Below are 6,899 nucleotides of genomic sequence, written 5' to 3' on the forward strand. Positions count from 1 at the left end.
GTGTCGGTTTTGTGGTGTGAAAGGTGCTATTGCTGCTTAAATTCAAACAGAACCGAATGGTTAAATGAAAAGTGATAGCTTTTCCCCTCATTACACCAACTAGAGAGAATGCCTTCTCATTATTCTTAGGTTTTCAGGTAGTTACCTCATCATTAGGCTCGTTTCCCTGTGTTTAGGAGGGTGTGATTTTCACACGCTCCTCCAGCCAATGAAAGCACCGGCTTTTAATGATCATGTGAAATCTGTGACTCTTATTTTATAAATATTGACACTGCTAGGTCAGTCACTGTTTTTCTGAGTGTTTATTTACTTAATCTTTTGTCAATTAAGCTTAGAACTTCTACAATGCGTTACTTGAAGCTTGTGTCATCATTTTGAATTTAACATATTACATAAAACTGTTTATAAGACATGTATGCATGGCTAAGCATTTATTTACTTAAAATCAATGAACCAAAAGTTTTAAGAAATGTAAAACATTGGAGAATATGAATGAAATACTGCCAGGAAAAAGAAGGATAGGGGAGAATTAACAGATGATTAGAAATTAGAAGAATGAAAAAAGAAGTTCCAGATGCAAATGACCTATAAGCTATAGTCAAAACAATTACATATGATGTAAATAGTAAAACATAAAACATTATGACATTTGATAATTATTTGATAAATGCTGTAATTAACTTAGATATAGTTCTGAGACCACACAGTCTTTTCCTCCCACTTCACACAAATACAGTTTTCACTTTCAAAGTAAGGCAATCTGTTATATATTTAACCAAGTCAATGATAATTGAGACTTCTTTTTTTAAAATGTCTGCTCATGCCCTCCCAAACTTGAATTTCCAAATGAGTAGGATAAGTTATTCTTTTGATAATTCAATCACTGGGCTCCTTAATTAAGGATTGTATTTGAGAAGAATGAGCTGTTAATAAATATATAGATAAAAGACTCAGGTAACTATTAGAATCTGCTAGAGTGGCTCAGGTAAGCCAGTTACACCAAATTTGCAATACCACTGAGACCTATTTCTTGATTTAGCAACCTGAGACAGTATTTCTCAATGATGTGTTATAACAGATGAGGAATTCATTTCACATTATGTCCTGCTTTCTCTTCCTTTCAAATGATATAATTTATACAATTTCATATAATATACTTAAAGTTCCTTTATTGTCATCATTTTTAGATAGTGTCTTAATTTCCTCCTTTAAAATGAGGACATAAGAACCCTACACTATCTTTCACCTCTTTTCTACTGCCAACTCCTAGCTTTTGTCAACTACACCAAGACTTTTAATTTATAAGTATTTATAACATTTACATTTATAGCCACACTGTCCTAGTCTTAAAGCTTTATTAAAAAGCTTCTGAGCTTCGCTTAGTGGTTAATTTAAAAAATTAAAAGCAAATGATATATTATTATGTTATCACTCAAAGAAAATAATCTAAGAATCAAAGGAAAATTAATTTTCTTATTCATTTATTTGAGAGAGAGCGAACATGCACAAGCATGAGCAGGGGTTAGGGGAGGAGCAGAGGGAGAAGCAGATTCCCCACTGAGCAGGGAGCCTGACGTGGGACTTGATCCCAGGACCCCGGGATCATGACCTGAACTGAAGGCAGATGTTTAACCAACTGAGCCACCCAGGTGTCCCTAAAATTAATTATCTTTTCTTTTACTCCAACAATTCCTTAGAATCATGCCACAGTTGACTTTGTGTCATATACGGAAATGACTCTCTTGTACAAGTTTTTGGGTTTTTTTCTGAAGTTTCTAGTTACCTTTTTTTCTACTGGACAAGAAACATATTAACCCTTCATCGTATCATTAAATAATCCAACTCCTTCTCCTTCCTTCTACCCCTCCATTCATCTCCTCCATTTTTTTTTTGCTTGATTTGTCAACAGAAGGATATTTGACATCCATCTTTGAGGTCACTTATTTTTCTCTTATACTTTATTTTTGTCTCTTTGCTTGACTTTTAAATTCATCCTTTTATTGAATTTTGGGCAGAGTCATATTTTTAATTTCCAGTAATTTCCTCCTGTTCTCTTTTTATATAAAACTTTGTACTTATTTTATAGATATCATTTGGTTTTGAATCTCTCTGAGGATATTAACTAGAATTGAAAAAATCTGTTTTCTTTCCTAAATCATCTTGGGTTTCCTTGGTTCATCACTTTTTTTATTCATTTTAGTCCCATTTTTTGGAGCTGTTGGTTTTTCCCAGGTGTCTGGTTATCACTGGTTATCTGTTCATACACATGAAAGGCAGGCTAGGTTGATGAACTGAAGTAGCTTATGTGGATTTCCTCCACTGTTGAGTACGTTGTTTTCTTCAACAGACGCCACTCGGGGAAGATTTCCGAGTAAATGCGTAAGTTATGTCAAGGGCTAGCCTTCTTTAAAACACAGGCAGAGAGTACAAAAATAATCAGGGTTTCACTTCTAGAATCAGAACAGGAGGGCTTCTCTCTGGGGTCCACACCTTCACTAGAAGTATTAACCCTCTCCAGACTAACTGTTCACTTTGCAAATGTCCTCACGTCATTAGCACTGCGTACGTGCTCTCCATAGGTGGAAAGGAGCAGCTGTTTTGTATTCGATCCTTCTGCCCACTTCCCTCACTGGTTCTCTATACCTGTCAAGACAAGCTACTCCAGGAAAGGTAGCTCAAATCTGTGCTACAGCCTTTTGTGCGGGGGCTTAGATGTCAATATATTCTCATCTGCTTGTTTTTTTATGCCAGAAATGTACCTTTTATCTGCTGAGGACTCTACCCTAGGTTGAGAACAAGCCAAAAAAAGAAGCCGAAGGTTTTCAGTACTCATTTCCTGTCATTTCAGGGACATCTGAGGAGGAAGAGTGGATAAACATATGCACTCTGTGAGTTCCCTTCCCACTCTCCCCAATATCTTACCCTCCTTCCTTTCATCTGTCTTCTCTTTGTCCTTCTATTCTTCTGTCCCTATGTCCTTTTCATTTACAAAGAAGTGCCTAGAAATTTAGGAAATATTAGAATTAAAAACAGTGATGAGAATTTTCCGGTTTTAAAAAATAGACGTTCTTTCTAATGTCCACAAAATCTCAGCTATTTGTTTTTAAAGGCTAAAACTAAATGTAAATTCAGTGTACTTGTCTTCTAGACAGATCTGTGTGTAGACTTCTACTGTCAAAGGGAATATGTATGTTACATTTGAAGAAAAAAATGAACAGGTAAAATTAATTGGTATATTTAACTGAATAGTCCATCCAACATGATACACTTACATGAGAATGATGCAGGTAAAAATAAATGATACTGAAACAAAGAAGATCTTTAATTCTTTCTCATGTGAATTTGAGAAATACTTTACTGGGGGCTCTATATCAGGTATTGGACTAAAAAATGCTAATCTCCTATGAGATGGGTATTAATGTTCCCATTGTGCGAACAACGGTTCAGGGAAGCTGAACAATTTACCCAGGGGCACAGAAGCTGGTAAACGAAAGGGCAGAATTTACGCCCAGGGCTCTGTTGTGCCCCTAATCATTCCCCTGTTCCACTTCACAGAGATGCGAGGAGATATACCCCATATACCTTACTCATATATCCCACAGTATTGTAAATGCTGCACAAAGACCAACCGAGACCTTTGAAACGGGTGCGGCGGCTATGAATTGGAAAAACTTCAGCTCCCTGGAAATGCGATTTGAAATCCTCTCATTCAGTGAGTCAGTTAATAAAGTTATACCCATTTCCCTTGTAAGTTAAAATGTGTTTGCCTTAAACAAATAAACCCCTTAGGGATATTAAGGATTTTCTGGCACTTCCCACTAGAAAAAGCCCATGCTACAGTTGTGTGGTATGGAGAAAAAGTGGATAGCCTTTGGAGACAGACAGAAATGGTTTTAGATTCTTCTGCCACTTCCTAGGTGTGCAAACGCATGACATTTATTTTAAGATTCAGTTTCCTCATCTATAAAACACAGATGATAATATCCTCTTTACTGAGTTATGGTGAGGATTAAATAAGCGAAGTGCTGACAATAATAGATGTTTAAATGTGAGCTCCTTTCCATTGTAATGTCTTTTATTTAAACCTTATAATTAGCAGATAAGAAGATATCTACCTATACTTGGTCAAATACATAACAAACAAAAAACAAATCTATCCATGGATAACCATTCTTTCTAGAATATGTACGTATATGTTAGATTCAAATATTCCTTAAGGTATGATTTGTAATGTGACTGTGTCCTGCTTATCAGGGATCATCTATTGTAAAGTCTTTGGAAATCAGTTCTCCAAACATGTATTTCTCCTGAAGCGTTTTAATTACCATGAAATGTATTTATCCTCTTACATCTTCAATCAGTTTAATTAGATTAGCATTTGTATTATCACCCCGACAACTGCCTACATGAGTTGAGGACAACCACTGTCTCAGTTCAGAACGTAACTACTTCGGTGCACCTTTCTCCCAGTAAAATGCAATAAGGAAAATGTTCAAATAGAAAAATATATACTAATTCACATCGAGGCCAGGGTGAAGAACATGGAAAAAAAAGCACTTACTTGTACTTTGATCTCTCATTTGTCCATCCTTTAGATAAAATATTTGCTCCCTTTTGGACTTGGAAAATGTAAACAAGTCTCCATATAAGGAAAAAAGTCACTTAACTTTTAAAGTGTGACTTACATGGAGCCGGTTCAGACTTGTTTGTGATGAATGTGTATGTGTTGTCACAAGGTCCTTCCAACATTTCAGCTCTACCCTTGAATTGCTATGTTGTAAAACAAAAATGTTCTGATAGCAAAGATTATTCTGAAAGGTGGATTGAGGGGGAAAAAAGGAGATGAAGAGCAGCAGCAATGTCTAACTGAAGTAATGAAGAGTTTCAAGTAAGTGTCATTTAGGGGGAAAAGGTAAAACTGCGGCCTGGTGTCTTGGCTGAAAGCAATTTCAGACTATATTTACCTCCCAGGCATTATAAATATATTAGACAAGAGATTTGTATACCTACTTCTATGTTTTTAAAGTTTTTAATCTGTTCTACGTTTTAAAATTTTTTTAATTGCTATATCAACAGTCTTAATGCAAACATGACTTTAACTCAGAATTTGGGAGAAACATATACACTTAAAAATCAATGAACAGATACAGAGAGCAACATAATCTTGGCGAAGCAACCAAATGACGATATAAAGAGTTATTTTTTAAACTTCATTACAAAGAAATGATCTGTAAGGATACACCTAAACTGTTCACAGTGTGTATCCTGAGGATTCAGGGAGAGGGATGAGAAAAGGGTACTTTATCAATATCGAATTCTGTGCTTGCTTTTTCTTTTCTTTAAAAGTTTTATTTATTTGTTTGTTTATTTATTTATTTATTTTAATCATCATTATCCTTTAACCCAACAGCATAAACAGCACACGGAATAAAGAACTTCGGGGCACAATACTCATTGACATTAATATGGCAGGTAATAAATGCATAGATTATTTGACCTTACATGATCTCCAATAAAGGATGTCTAAAAGCTTAACAGTTTTCACCATAAGTACGTTTGTCCAGTTCTTTCTTGTTCTCCGTACTCCACAATTTGTGTATATATACCTCCTCTCCTTACCCTTTACTCAAATACCATTCTCTTGTTTACAAACTATTCTCTCAGAGCAAAACTCAAACATGGCAGCCCGCAGGGGCTCGTGTGTAGCTCATAGAGACCGTTTGGCTAGAAAGTTGTTCTAGCACTCTCAAGTTACTTTTTAGTATTTAAGAATTTGGAGGTTTCACAAAAATTCCAGATTCCCAGCTTCTCTGGAAAGATCCAAAGATGTGAACACAGAGCCCACGTACCTGCACGGCAACGGGGAATTGCGCCCAGCTGCCCCTTTAGCTCCCTGGAGCCTGAGCATGCCTTTGCCTCCCAACAGCACTTCCGGGGCTGTGTGCCGTTTAGTGCGCCCCTGCATTGCTCTTCTGTCTTACGGTAAACAGGAAGGAAATTTCTTACACCTGATCTTTCTTTTCCGGGGCGGGGGGAGGTGGGGCGCAATGAAAGGAATATCAAGCAAACCAGATGTTTCAAGAAATAAATGGAAGAAGGCGTATTTCTTTATGGGAATGAAGACGGACAGCTTTCTGCGTTTAGTTCCGAAGAATGCCTACGTTGAAAGAACGAACTTAATAACCAACCATAAGAAGGCTGCGTGGAGCAGAGCATGAAAAGAACGTAATCGTTTAGTTTTGGGAACGAAATAAGTGATTATTTTATGAAATGTAATTACAGGTTAAATGAAAGACAATTTCCTCTATCTGGTCCGCTTCACTCGTGCTACCGAAGTGACCCTTAGGTGTTTGAATTTGTCCCCCTATTTAGAAACACACCCAGGGGCAGGCACATGTCATCTGCCCTCGGGGCCTACTTCGATGCCTGGGGCAGTAAACTGCAGAGGCTGCCAGGCCCGCAGTGGCGCCCGTCCCCTCCCCTCCTCTATCTGCTCTGAACAGCACTCTGCAAAGATAAGGGAGGCAGCTGTAAAAATTCCTAGGACTCTCCAACTCCATGCTCCTTCCTCCTACACAGACCTCTCTCCCCAGACCCGCAGTTTGGCAAAACGCCCACATGAAGAGCCGCGACCTTCCTTTGCTAACATGCTTCTATTCATTTTACAAGGTCACAGGCCTTTCATTACAGCTGCAAGCACTTGGGCCAGAACTCCAACCCCAGCTTGACCCCCAGGGGAGGGAGATGACCTGCTCAAGGCAGCAGCCAAACCTTACTGTCTGTTTAAAGGCCACAAGCAGATCCATAGCTCTGGGGCTATGTCAAAAGTTCTCAAGTTCCCAGTGTTAGGGGAAAGAAAAGGAGCCTGATGGACCATGTCTGAGTCAAATAGGCATCCC

Source organism: Ursus arctos, unplaced genomic scaffold (assembly GCF_023065955.2).
Source record: "Ursus arctos isolate Adak ecotype North America unplaced genomic scaffold, UrsArc2.0 scaffold_1, whole genome shotgun sequence".
In the NCBI taxonomy this organism is placed as follows: domain Eukaryota; kingdom Metazoa; phylum Chordata; class Mammalia; order Carnivora; family Ursidae; genus Ursus; species Ursus arctos.